This window comes from Tenebrio molitor, chromosome 4, assembly GCF_963966145.1.
Source record: "Tenebrio molitor chromosome 4, icTenMoli1.1, whole genome shotgun sequence".
NCBI classification, from domain to species: domain Eukaryota; kingdom Metazoa; phylum Arthropoda; class Insecta; order Coleoptera; family Tenebrionidae; genus Tenebrio; species Tenebrio molitor.
In genome coordinates this window covers 12,687,700-12,702,779 of record NC_091049.1, presented here as the reverse complement: position 1 = coordinate 12,702,779, position 15,080 = coordinate 12,687,700, and the positions used below count along the sequence as shown (strand labels likewise).

Here is a 15,080-nt window from a genome sequence, read left to right as displayed (position 1 = left end):
CCAAATTATTGCAATCAGTCGGCATCTGCAATATATCCTTGGCTGTATAAATATTCTCAACAGAAGTTACCACATTATGACTCGGGCTGTTAATTTCAACAGTAGCAGGAGTACACCTATTACTAGAAATCGCGATTTTGGCGTCCTCAGATAGCGAGCTTTCATTTGGAAGACATTCTACACTTCTACGCGCAAACAAAATTGCGATACTGAATTTTAATTTTGAGTTTATAGACATAACAGGTGTTCAATGAAAAGTTCATCGAATTCACTTTGACTTTATTTTTTAAGAGACAATAACATCGTAAATTAGGTTGGTTAGACAAAGATAACGACAAAGATCAAAGTCAATTCGATGAACTTTTCAATTAAATACATGTTATAGTGGAATTTTTTTAATAAACAATTGTCAGTGTCAAAATGAAGTAAAAAACCATACTGTACCACCCTAAAATTTGGACATGTGGACCAGCTGTATAACAATTTGACACCAAATCATGGTTAAGGTTATGTTCACTTCACTTCCCGTACCTTTCTTCCGTGAATTCATTTTCAAAACAAATTTAATGAGAAATCAGGAGAAACCTTATCGAATTTGAAATAAACTCTCGCTCGTTAGGGCGCAGGCTCAGTTACGTAAAAAAATGTTGACACTCAATGTGACCAATCGTATTATCATGAAAATCACAGTTTGGCTCATACCAACAAGACAACGTTTTGACAATTGTTTATTAAAAAAATTCAACTATACATGGTATGTATTGAACTGACGGAATCGTGCTATAAAACTTTTGGTACTATGCCGGCCAAAAAATTTTGGCCGTCATTGTCTGTCAATTAAAAAAAAAATTGTAATCCGTACTTTATTGTCATCATGATTACCGTCTTGATTATGAACGTTATTTCGTTTGAAATTACTTTAAAACTGTACTTATATGGGAAATATTCAATCCAAACTATGATTTTCAGGTCCCTTTGTGCCTTTATTTGGTTCAAAAATATTGAAAAAATGCTGTTGCAAAATGACAAGTGGTTTTTTGCAACTTGAGTCGACTATACACAGAACGTTTACCTCAGGTTATCTATGTACGATTGCTCTAATTTTGTTTATTCATGTCGGATTTTTCGAATATCTGAGCTTCAAACAGTTTAAATTGATTGTCAAAATGACAAGAATCAAAAGTGGGGTTACGATTCCTAAAGGTTTATTTACACTTTACTTGAATGTCAAAAAAGTGACGGCCAAAATTTTTTGGCCGCCATAGTAACGTGCCTTCAAAAATAACTATATTTAGAGTAGGCGTTGACAACGTTTTAATTCTGTTAACAGTGTAGATAATTTCGTAGGCAACCAATTATTCTCCGGAGTTACACAGGTTGCATAATAAGTTTTGTCCCAATTTCATATTAAAATTTTGACATTTGACATTCGTTCTCTTTCCCGTTTTCAGATTGAGTTGTGTTTGTGAATTTATTCGTTTTATTCCTCGTCTTGCGTACAAAAAATCAGTTCTTGTCAGAACTAAAACGAAATCTGCGTCAGTGTTTTACTGTTTTCCGACATTTTTGTGAACAATGGCTTTCACTGAACAACATAAAGTCTTCATGGTAATGTCATACTTTCGAAACGGTGTGAAAATCGATGGAGTTTGGCAGTATTCCCTTGCGTTATGTATGGAAGAGTTTGGAGAAGAATTCCCAGACATTGCAGTGGAATATACGCAGTTTCGACAAACTTTAAACATATGCTTAAAGAATTTCCAAGAAAATGGATCTGTGGGATGAAAACCTGGAAGCGGGAGGCCAAAAAAAAGAACTCCAGAAGTGATTGAAGAGGCGAGACAAGCAATGGAAGAAGCCCCAGGCACTTCAATTGAACATTTGTCACAACAACTTGGTGTGTCTGTTGGTACCTGTCATTCAATTGTGAAAAAAGATCTTCACCTATTTCCCTACCGTCTCACATCTGTGCAAGAATTACATCCAGCTGACTTCCCCCAAAGATTAGAATATTGTCAATGGTTTCTGAATACTCTAGATGTTCACCTTGATAAAACCTTTTACACTGATGAAGCCTACTTCCATCTTAGTGGATATGTCAACTCTCAAAATACAAGAATGTGGAGTTCAGAAAATCCACATTTTTTCATTGAAACACCCCAGTACCCCCAGAAAGTAGGCGTTTGGGCTGCTATTAGCCAACGCAGAATTATTGGTCCAATCTTTTTTGAAGGTAACAATTGTAATAATATTTTAATAATTAAATAATGAATCAATGTTTTTTAGGAAATATCAATGCTGCAAGATACAGAAATGAAATTTTGACTCCATTTTTAAATCAGCTACATGATGATGAGTTAGTTTATGGCTACTTTCAGCAGGATGGTGCTACAGCTCATACCACAAGGGCTACAATAGATTTTTTGGCCGAATTTTACGACAACAGAATTATAAGCCGTAATACACCAAACAACTGGCCCCCTAGATCATGCGATCTCACTCCTTGTGATTTCTTCTTGTGGCCACACATCAAAAATTCAATTTACACAACACCCATAAATGATTTGGCAGAACTACGAAATAGGATAACACAGAAAATTAATGAAATTAACAATAATCCTATTGTTTTAGGAAATGTAACTAATGCAATTAGACGAAGGACTAGGTTGTGTTTACAAGAACAGGGTGCACATTTTCAACACTTACTCTAAATTATGTATAAAATTGTTATCTCCTATTGTGTGAGGTTATGTGCAATACTTAATTTACAATTCTTATTAGTGTTCACAGCAATGTTAATGTTATGTTCTCTTTTATGGTTTAAAGAAATAAATGAATTGATACGACTATTTGTCAATTTGATTAAGGTGGGTACTTTCAGACTGTCTGTTTAGTTTCATGTTCAGTTTCAGTTTTCATTCAATATAAATACCTACCTACTGAAATCGAATGGAGAATATGAACTAACCGTGTAACATCCCATTTACTTGTTCTCTTTATGTTAACAGTTACTTGACTTTGGTGCTTTTGAAATTTTGCGATCTTATTCGAACTTGGGGTATTTTTCTCCCGAAGATTAACTAAAATTTGCAGCAATGCCTCAAAGATTTCGAAAGCTGAAACATCATCTTCCGTATATTGGCGAAAAGCCATTAGTTAGCAAATAATTTGTGATTGGACTTATGTTTGGATTATTTATTAATGTGAATTTCAATAATCTGAGATGAATGCACTACAAAAATTAAAAATATTTTCTAACCTAATTTTATTTCGTTAAATGTCAGACCAGACGATTCTTGTGTCATTTTCTACGCTGTAAAAATGTTGCAAACAATTGAACTTCCATAGGTTGCTCTAAATATAAATTTATTTGAAGGCACGTTACATGGTATATGAACTGTAGAATACAACAATACAATTTGTAAGAAACATTGCTTAGAAGTAGGTTGCTTAACGACTTTGGTTATTCATAAAATATTGAATCAATAATAATTATTTTACACAAATTTATATTGAAACCGGTACGATGATCTCACGATCGTAGATAAAATATTGCAAGACTAGGTGTAAAAAGTTCCTTTGTTGCACTCACATCTTTTAAAATACTCCCTCGTACCTCAGTCGTATTTTAAACCCGTTCGTGCAATAAAGAATAACTTTTTACACTTATATCTTAAATAACTATTATAACAGTCAAAGAAATGTCAACTCTATCTTACCCACACAGTTGCCACATCATAAATTGTCGTACATAGTTGCACAATCATTTTGAATCACCCAATACATAAAGTTGACGCAAGTTGCAAAAAACCACTTTGCATTTGCAACAGCACTCAGCACTTTTATGGCATTAGCCAATTGAAATTACTTTAAAACTGTACTTAGGTATATGGAAAATATTCAACCCAAACTATGATTTTCTGGTCCCTTTGTGTCTCTATTTGGTTCAAAAATATGAAAAAAAATGCTGTTGCAAATGACAAGTGGTTTTTTGCAACTTGAGTCAACTATATATGCTTTTGAGTCCTGGTATTTTTGTATCCAATACTCGTATGTATACATACATATAACATTTTCACTACTGTTTAGTAGTAATATTTGATAATCCGAAACACCCTCGGTCCCAATTAGTTCGGATTATCGACGCTCTACTAGTCTACTGTAATATGACCACCCGACGGCCGTTTTATTGTGATAATATGACCATCCGACGAAACGGTCGTATTAATTAATTTATCCGTCCGTCCGACGGTCGGGTAGCCACTCCCAAAATTTTAACAAATTTCGGATTTCCTAATGTATTCAGAGTTGCCTATCTACTAGGTGGTGACATGCATGTGCACTGTGCACATGTGCTTCTTGTTTTGGTTTGGTGTTTGGTGTTCAAACAGAGAGTGGGACAAATGAACTTGTAAGTTTTTTTTTTCATATTTTGTTTATTATGTTCATTATTTAGTTTATTGGCGGACGGTTAAAATTCACTGATTGGGAATGGAAATTGTAAAGCGAGTAGCGCCATGTTTAGGTTAGGTTAACTTTTTCGATATTTCTGCAGTACGTGCTTATTATTTATTCTCTTGTATTTTACAGAATGAACTGTGCCGATGAACGGACCGTTGTGTGTGTTTTTAGAGAGATTAGTTATCATTCAGGATTTAGGATTTTGGTACATTCTGAAGAAGACATCAACTTCCGGAGTCACTAGAAAACATCTGAAACAATTAGCAACGCATCACTGAACGGTAAGTTTCTAAGTGTTTGATTGTGGTTTTTTCAGAAGTTGTAAATATGTTCAGTAAATGGATATGTATCTTATTTATCGCAGATCACTGTTGCAGTAAATTTTTAGAGCACATTGACAATAGGTGAATTGTTTGAGATGTCAATTGCAATATTTGTAACAAAGTACCCTGCATTTGCGTAGCATAAGGCATAAGATACCTCAATGATTTGGTTTTCAAGAATAGAACAGATTTATCCAATGGAAGGTACAAGTTTTAAATATGATTGGAAGCAATGTTAACTGATATATCACATAGATTTGCATACTAGGGCCAAGTACAAAGCTAAGTGCCGACAACGCAAAACATTATTCTTGCAATTATTTCCTGATTTGACAAAACTGCAAATTACTGGATCAGATAAAGGGTAAAGTTGCCTTAGTGGAACCCCTTTTCACTTTTTACTTGTTGTTTAACATGTTGAGTGCTATGTATGACCACGTTGGTTTCACATCTTTTTTGACCATAGTAGCCTCGCGAGTCCACTGTGGTCTCATGGTACCGAACTTTAGATCGGGCTGCATGAGTCCACACTGGGCTCACAGATTGCATACAAATACATACAGGGTGGTCCAACACTTACCATTTTTGCGATTACGCGGTTTCTAATTATTGAAAAAATTTTACGCTTGGCTAGGAAGAGACACACATTATGGAGCTATAAGCCTGTCCCATTATTTTATTTATTATCAATTGGGTTTCGCGTCAAGAGGCGATAAAGTGAAATGAATCAAAATTCAAAAAAAATGTTTTAATCTAAATAGGTTCAAACTAATACAGAAAACAGAAATCTGAAAATAAAAAAAATTAAAACGCAGCACATTGCCGATTTATTTGCAATTAAAGAAGGTGCCGCACAACTGACAGGAATTTATGACGCAGTTACACTAAGTGCCTAATCACAAACCAAACCAGAAGTAAGATTTACAATACCCCATCGCCAAACTGCAGGTACTTACCCTGTCAGGGCCGAACTCGACTATTTTACGCCTAGCAATTTCGGCAAACATTCTGAAGAAATTTTCAAATAAATTACGTAATGAAGTTGGAATTATTCAATATTCAGTTTTCTAAAATATCTATTTTTCATTTAAAGAAAAATCCTTTACTTGCTGCGAATCGTTTCTATCATAAACTGGAATTTCACCAGTACTGACCTGAAAAATGGTTGGGGGGGAGCCGACAGCCCTGCGTCAAAAAGATTTATTGGGGGGCCATCACATTACGAGCTGTCCTATTCAGCTCTACCATAAACGGTCTTGGATTCCAGCTTTCTTTAACTTGATATTTGATCGCAATTTTCACTATTACCTAATTATAATTCAAAGTCGGAAGTGGATCAATCAAAAACTAACTAGTAGAGCAAAACAAAGCTTTCAATATTTGGACCAATTTGATATTAAATCGCTATAAAGTTAGCTCCATCACAAAACTTTAATTGAAAAAAAATGATCATGCTCAATCATAGAATATTAATTGGAGATTGTGCCTACCGAGTTTCAGAATTTTTGGACAATTATTAAACGTGTAATCGCAAAAATGGTAAGTGTTGGACCACCCTGTATATTTGGAAAGTATGCGGCCAGCTAAACATTTCTATACTGAGACCACTGTGTCAGCATGGGGCCGAGTGAACCATAACATAAAAGACACGCCATTATTATTACTTTATAAATTTATTTTTTTATTTAGGGAAATAAAACAATTTGCAAAGATAAAAGAAACACATTTTTAAAAAATAGTTAATTCTAACTTAAATAGAAGTATTTTTAATACTTTTGTAGATTTCAAAAAACAATTGTAAACAAAAATATTGTTCACAAGCGTTTCATTTTAGTGTCGTTTGGGGAGTTCCTTTTGATGCGAATTCTCATTCTGATTGTTCTGAATTTCTTTTGTAACTATCAACACAACGACGTCTTTTAGAACGACCTACATCTTCAAGTTTATGCTTTTGATTTTGAACTTCTTGTGTTGTTACTTGTGCCGTTTCTGTTTGGCATAGGCCATCAATAACCTTTTCTCTAAACTCAGTTATAGATGGTTTATTTTGTTTATAAGCGATGTGTGCGTTGACCAATGCAGTTCCTGTTAATAACCCCAACGCTAATTTCCTGTACAACCAGGGGCTGTAAGGTCGACTTTCGTTTATCACTGTTCTTATGGAAATCCGAACCCATCTCCACCCTACACCCTGATTAGTCCTTTTGGTTTTTGACATTTTAACAGTTGACCAGACTTCCTAGTTTAAATATACTATACATAACATTTGTTTAGATAGCAATGACTTACTTGGCGACAATTACATTCAGGAAGGAATGTAGTGAAAATCCTCTGATATTGATTCTGGAGTAACTTGATGTTTCTTTCTTAAAAAACTGTCAATAATGGTAAATATTCAAAATCCACAGGTAATTCTCCGGTGGCTTTATCACCTAAATTATCCTTTTCCGAGCATATTTTGCTTTTAAATAACTCCAGTTATCGTTGCGTCAAATTGTAACCTTGCCCTCCTTGTTTGTTGGCTAGTTGTTTCCATTTTTTAGTTTCACTTTTTGATATTGTCGATGGTCCATGTTTATTCTTTCATTGATTAAAGCAATGATTGCATTGTGTGTCCACGTGCATTTAGGGTCCCTGGTACATCTTCTTTGGGCACCTCATTGCTTTTATTTGGAAGAACTACTTCGGGAGCAGCAGAATATAACTCTCCATATGAAAGCAACAAAAAACGAATACAAAGAACCACTTTACTGTCTGAGTACAACATTTCGCCATTGCCAAGACCGATGAAAATTCTTCAAGCGAGAGAGTTCTTCCATGCCTGACTATAGTTGTTTCGTACCTGTACATCTTTAATATTAATACAATTCAATAAATGTAAATAACGGCTTACCTATAGACCTTAACAAATAAGGATGCGCTTTGTCGCACAGTGACGTGACGGCGTGCGTTCTGTGAGACAACAAAGATGTGACAGTTAGGTGATGTTGACATCATATCCACAGCTGATCATGTTTGGTTATGTTCATAGCTATTTACACACAAAGTTAATGCTAATGAATTAGTGCTTGTGGGTTTGTTTAATATGGTACATTACTGTTGTGTTCTAACCTGTGATTCACATTCTCAAACGATGGGGATTTCCATGTTTAGGTTCACGAAACATAAACAATTGCAAAAAATATGGATTCATAAAATGCGTTTGGACCTTAGGTTGGACACTAAAAAGGCTAAAAAGAGTAAACGAAATCCAGTACCTTTTGTTGTAAAGCCACATACAAAGGTAAGTTCGAAAAGTATAGTCGCATTTTGACACTTTATTATACCTAATACTTTGTTATAAGAAAAAGAACAGTAATTGTTGTATTAAGTGCGCAAAATGATTGTTTTTTGTTGGGACATTAGAATGAGTTTTTGGTCGAGACCGTCAGGTCGAGACTTCAAACTCATTCGAATGCGCCAACAAAACAATCATATTGTGCACGAAATACAAATACTATTTTTTCTACAACCGCATTTGAGAATTTTTAATTTTTTTAATTTTTGTAAAATTTTCCTTGGATGCTAAAATATTTGTGAAAAAGTTTCCTTGGATGCTAAAATATAACTATTTATTTTAGCATCCAAGGAAACTTTTTGACAAATATTTTTTCACTATCAAAAATGACATACTTAGGTACTTTGCGACTTGATAACGATGCATAAATGTCACTTTTTTTTGACGGTTGTAGAATAGTTATTTTTATATTAAGTGCGTGAAGAGAGTGTTTTTTGTGCATGAAAAGGTCTTTTACGCCGAGACGAAGGTCGAGGCAGTATAAGCCTTTGAATGCACAAAAACATCTTCACGCACGAAATATAAACAATATTTTTTCTATAATTGATTCAAAAAATTGAAATTAAAAATTCAAATTTTTGAAGGAACTCTGAAGTTTCAATGCAGTGACCATGTTGCTAGGTAACTAATAAAATACAGTGCGTGAAGTGAAACACAGAAATAGTCGTGTGCGTGAAATCGCATTTCACACACTGTTTTGTATGGTTTCTATGGTTTCGATCTTACTAACAATGCAAAAAGAAATACACGTTAGAAAATGACCCACTTCAGGCACCGATAACTATGCGTGAATTTCAATTTTTTGAATCAATAATAGAAAAAAATATGTATTAGGTGTGTTCCAAACATTCTCAAAGATTTGACATTATATTTGGATCAGAAAAGAAAAAATTGAAGCCTAATGCAATTCCAAGCATTTTTCCGTTGATACGATCTGATTTACATAGGAAATATTCAGTTCAACGTCAGTCGCAGAACTAAGGTAACTAAATCAACACACTACGTGTTAAGGTATATTAATATCAAACGAATAATTGCCAATGACTTAATCTTTAATTCACCTAGAGACGTGGTGGCTCCTTTTAAGGCTTTGCAATGCAGAGAATCAGGATCTTGGTTACATGCAATACCTTCTCCTAATATTGGTACTCTTTTAGATAACACTTCCTTCCAAGTTTGTATTGGTTTAAGATTGGGTTGTAATCTTTGTACACATCATATTTGCAAATGCAATGCGAAAGTTGACGAAATTGGCACCCACGGTCTAAGTTGTTTCAAAAGCAGTGGTAGATTTTCAAGACACACTGAAATTAATTCCATTATCAACCGGTCTTTAACTTCTATTCATGTGAATTCAACTTTAGAACCAAACGGACTCTCTCGGGATGACGGAAAACACCCAGATGTGATGACTTTAGTACCGTGGATTAAAGGTCAACCTTTGGTTTGGGACGTTACTGTTGTAGATACACTTGCAGACAGTTACGTATTGAAATCATCTGAAGTCTCAGGTTTTGCCGGTGAAATAGCTTGCAAACGCAAACATAGCAAATATAGTTCAATCATTTCGTCAAACTACGTGTTTAAAGGTTTAGCATTTGAAACCTTAGGTCCTTGGTGCAAAGAAGCCATCGATTTTATTAATGTCATCGGAAACCGACTTATCGCGGAAATCAGGCGATTCAAAATCAGAGAAATTTCTTTTCGAGAGGATTTCCCTTGCCATTTAACGTGGAAACGCTACAAGCACTCGGGGCACTTTTCCAGATTCTGCAATATTATCGGAAATTTTTGTATTATAAAACAAAAATGTTATGTAATTATGTTATTAATATAAATCTCAAAAAATAGCAAACTAAAAATAAAATTTATATTCCCAAAAAAACAAAATTTTTCGAAAAATCACATAGCCCGTGTTAACATGGGATGATATTTTCATACATTTTCAAAAATTAATAAATCAATAAATATGGACAAAATAGCAAATCCACTTACGAGTTCTTTTTTGGCATCTTGTAAATTTTAAAAATTCGACCAAAAAAATATGTTTTTTTTTTTGGACCATTTTCGGCAACTCACATGATTAGTTAAGGGGTTAAAATTCATTCTTTTGTTTTTTAAATGTAGCAAAGCTAACTGGTGGTTTTTGGGAGTATAGAATTTTGAAATTACCTAAGGACAATGCCGAATTATCCCACATAAAACCTAATATTCTTAATTCAATTGTGAACATGTTTACCGGGATCTCTATACAATCTCTTAAAATGAATGCTCGAAGAGCGTTTTTGTTGAAGTCATCGTATAATTCACATATTTTTCGATAACAAGTTTTTCATCAAAATACCAGTCATTTAATGATTCTTCTTTATTCCGTAAAAAATTTGTCCATTTGTCTGTCCACTTTGTCCCCGATTGAGGTCTTATGTATTTCTCACGAAATATAAAATCATAAATTCTCTTAAGTATATTTTCTGGTGTGTTTTGAGTAGCTCCCAGTTTTTCTCCTTCTAAAAGCTGATGGACATTTCCATTAAATAACCAACAACAATCAATATCATATTAACTTACTAATTGCATTTTTAATAACTCTGTTTTTGCTTTTACTTGTATCAACTCGTTCTCCTTCTGCAATAAATCTGCTGTTGCTTTTACTTTTATCAACTCGTTCTCTTTTTTCATTAGGTCGATGTCTTTTTTAAGCAGTGTTGTTTCTATTTCCAACGAGGATAACATTCTGACATGAATCGTGTTCTAGATGTCGGAATTAAAAAAGATTCCTTTCAATTAAAATAATTATTATCTTAAGATTATCAACTTACATTTAAATAACTAACACAACACCTCAGCGCCATGTTTCGTTCAGCACGTTAAACTTGAAAAATATATTGAAGTAGAAGCGTTGATGCGTTGAACAACAGCATAGCAACATAAGGTCACTAAACCAACACACTACACGTTGTGTGTTGATTTAGTGACCTTACGCAGAACAAGAGTGAAGCGCTACCTACAATTTTGCAGCAAGTGGATGATAAATCAATTTGTGTGGGATCAGAAGATGGGCAATTAGAAAATGCAAGAACAAAAAATTATGACATTTAGCCGCAAACAGATGATTCATCAGTTTTTGTGGACTCGGAAGGTTTGTTTTTTTAATGACACATAGTACATTTTTGAATGGACTTTACTTACTACCTGATCGAGGATGTTTAAACGTACATGAAAAAAATAAGGAAAAAAATTTTCAGACAAAAAAATCAATAATTGCAAAAATGATAGTACAATGTATAGTCCTACAGAAACTCTAGTGGAACCCGACTTTGGTCGTAAATTTATGTTTGTCACTTGAAAAATAGAATGTTATGCTGCAGCAATAATCCTACTAATAAATGGTAATGAGGGTTGTCAGTTTGGGGTTCGCAATGTTCGCTTCAAGCAGGGATGTTACAGGTAGTCGTAGTTATATTTATGACAAAGGTTATTACTTGATAATAAAATCTTATTCTTCGGTTGTTGTTGGTAAATTTACAACCAAAGTCGAATTCCACTAGAGTTTCTGTAGGACTATAAACAAAGATATACTCGTACATCATTACCTTGCAGTGTTGCATTAGTGATTTAAGATAATTTTTACGATTTTCTAAACTTATAAATTCTCTATTATGCAGGATCGGATATTGGTAGTGAGTGATCTTGTACTTTGTGATAATATATACGATTAGAGGTAGTTTTCATGACAATTTAAAACATTTATTTCGAAACAATTGATCTGTTAAGTGCCACTTTCAAAGACCGCCAAATCAGCAAATAAGTCCAGTAGAATTTTTTTAACATTTTTCTCACGTTTATGGTAATCTCTTCTACAGAGTAGTGCATCGGAAGTGCGCCATTTTCGGGACACTCTGTATATTCCAATCTATCCACATATTCACATATAGATTCAGGTCCAAACGACATGCGTGTAGCTTTAGAAACATCTTTGCCACATTGTAGTTCTAGTTTCACAGGATCATTACCTCCCAAAAACATGGATTTAAAAAAAAATTCTTTTGATCTTCTTATAGTAGTCCAGTCAATAGAGACATAAAAATGGCTCCACCTTGCAAAAGGTACAGAAAAGTTTATACTTGGCAGGTATTTTCTATTAGGCATATTATTAATGTTGCCGAGTTTGGGACCTTGGGGGGTTGCCATTCGCCCCGCCATACTGGAGAATAGGGGTGGAAAATCACATTTCTGCGATTATTTCATTATCCGTGGGAGATATGTCTATCTAAGTTATTATATCTGTGGCGGTCGTGAAAAAGTAGGTTAAGGCCCGGTATTTCAGTCATGGGTTAAACCAAAAAAAAATGGTTAACTGTTAAATTCCCTGGTTAGGGGTATTTCGGTGTCGGGTTGATTCTAATCAAGGTTAAATTTAACTGGAAAGTTAACCCAGGGGATAGGGGTGGGTTAACCTGCTTTTTCTTGGTTAGACATGCGCATTACGCGTTGTGGTATTAATGGGGTGCCAAAAGTGCAGTGCTGCACGTGCAACTCATTTATTTTTGTAACGAGACGACACGTGACACGTTACACTTTTCGAATACCTATTCCGACGAATTTACAAGTAAGTACATATTATATTTATCTTTGCAATATACTCGTTACATTTTTTATACTCGTTACATTTTTCTATTTCGCAGTTAGAAAATGGACTGTCGTCGAAGATCAAAGAACTTTACAGACAGTGAAGTAAACTTATTGGTGGAACTTGTAAATAAAAATAAATTTACAATAGAGTGTAAAGAGACTGGACTTTTAACCCAGAAACAAAAAGCCGACGCGTGGTTAAAACTAGCCGACAGTTTTAATTCACAATCGGGAAGTTTACCACGCGACCCCAAGGTGCTGAAAGAAAAATGGGCAAATTTAAAAAAATTAGCAGTCCGAAACCACGCTGCGGACAAAACATTCCGAAAGGGCACTGGTGGAGGTCCCAGTCAACCAGCGAAGGAAAGCTCAACAGAGGCCATAATAAATGACATCTTGGGCACAAGAATGACTGGCATGGCCCCTGTATGTGATGGGGATTTTTTAGAAACAGGTAATCTAATGTGTAATAAATTAATAATAAACAATGATAAATTACCTATATTAGCAATAGCAATAATTCTTTAGATATCGCCACTGAGCCACAAACCGTCCCTATCATTGAACTAATTGAAGCCCCACAAGAAGATGTTATGATATTACCTGAGGCTTCAAATGAGGGATTTAACAAAAATGGTAAAAAATATACAAAGATATGATATTGATATATTATTATGTAAAATTGTAGATTGGTCTGAATACACACCAAGAATGTTGAAACGCCCTTTATCATCGAATTTAGAAAACCAGAGCAAAAAAGGTAACAATTATTTATTATGATGTGACAATACTAAATAATATGTTATTGTTTAGCTAAAAAGATGACCGGCACACACACAAATCAAAAGTGGTGCCAATTGGCTGACGAAAAAAAACAAATTGCCCAGCAAAAAAAAATGGGCATGGAGGCAGATGAACGGAGGAAGGAGGCGGAAGAACAGAGGAAGGTGGAACTTCACAAAATTACGCTTACACATATGGAAGAGGAACACCAACAAAAAATGAGGCACAGGGAGGAAGAACATAATTTAAGAATGCAAATTTAAAAAAAAGATAAATACATTTAATTTAAGTTATTAAAATAATTTACATATTCATTTCGCACCCTATTATTTTCATTTCCATGTGGAAGTACTTGTGGTGGTACATTATTAACAAAATGAAAGGCTTCTTCCTCTTCTTGGTTTAATACAGGTGGTTCATTTTCGTTATTTTCAATCGCCATGTTGTGTAAAACTGCAGTTGCAACCACTATCCATTGCACACGGTTGATGTCAACATTAATACCGTTGCTTGGAAATCTTCTTTTCCACACTCCATACGACCTTTCCACTGGATTTCTTGTCCTTATAATTGACTCATTATATAAGTTTTCAGCAACTGTGTTGGTCTGGGCAAGTGGTGTTAATAAATAACTTTTAATTGGGTACCCAGCATCTCCCACTAGAACTGCATTGCCCATCTCATTATTTTGAAATTTATTACAAATTTGTGAATTGTTGAAGATTGTCGAATCATGTGCAGATCCTGGCCATCTTGCAACGACATTCAAAATTCTCAATTTGGAATCAACAATAGTTTGCACATTAAAAGAAAAAAAAGTTCTTTCTATTTCTGTAGATTTCTGCATTCTGTCCACCTAATAAATGGATAATAAATCATTATTGCAAGATATATATAACATGTAATGACTTGCCTGGAGATTTTATTTTTACATGTGTACAGTCTAGTGCTCCAACTCTAGGAAACCTAGCAATTTCATAAAAGCCCTGCTGTATTCTGCTTTTTTCTTCTGCTGTTTGGGGAAATCTGATATATTGTGGCATTAACCTGGCTATGGCTTGAGTAACCTGTAATAATATAGTCAAAATATTACAAGTTTCTTTTAGTTTTTCTATTATTCTTTTACTTTATGGACCACCTTGCCAGCTGTACTTTTATGAATGCCAGCATAATCTCCAATAACAATTAAAAAGCTTCCTATCGCAAAAAACCTTAATGTTATCAGCAACATTTCCATTGAGCTAAGTGCAGAATTCCTACAAAAAAAGCCATATGTAACAAATATAAGTTGCTAAAAATGCCTGTATTATTTCTTTTTACCAGTTAGTTGCGTTCCTTATATTGCCATCAATTTGTTCCAACAATATAACTACTGATTCTTTGGAAAGTCGGTATCTGTTATAAAATTCCTGATCGTCCCAATAATGAAAATGATCTTTTCTGATGTGAAATCGGGGAATCTTTCTGATCCGTCCCAAATTGACCACAAAATTTATAATATCTTCGTCATCAGAGTCACTTGATGGTGACGATGATGAATAATT

General features: G+C 34.3%; 1 protein-coding gene, 1 long non-coding RNA gene and 1 pseudogene across 3 annotated transcripts in view; all 3 read left to right on the top strand.

Annotated features, from left to right (window-relative positions):
* The first annotated feature begins 1,271 nt into the window (after window positions 1–1,271).
* On the top strand, window positions 1,272–2,846 carry LOC138129631 (uncharacterized; annotated as a pseudogene).
* A 1,485-nt stretch (window positions 2,847–4,331) lies between these two features.
* LOC138129109 (ATP-dependent translocase ABCB1-like) overlaps window positions 4,332–15,080 on the top strand; it is a 221,076-nt gene continuing 210,327 nt past the window's right edge. Inside the window, exons 1-2 of one of the 2 annotated variants that reach the window (XM_069045361.1) lie at window positions 4,332–4,411; window positions 4,591–4,742. The gene's annotated coding sequence lies outside the window, so the exon portion shown is untranslated. Of the gene's footprint in view, window positions 4,412–4,457; window positions 4,526–4,590; window positions 4,743–15,080 lie in introns of those variants that run through there. The other variant, XM_069045362.1, reaches the window with a different exon arrangement.
* Window positions 12,425–14,045, top strand: LOC138128681 (uncharacterized). Its single transcript, XR_011158845.1, has 4 exons — window positions 12,425–13,207; window positions 13,282–13,389; window positions 13,442–13,513; window positions 13,567–14,045. It is a non-coding gene; the product is annotated as an uncharacterized lncRNA (long non-coding RNA).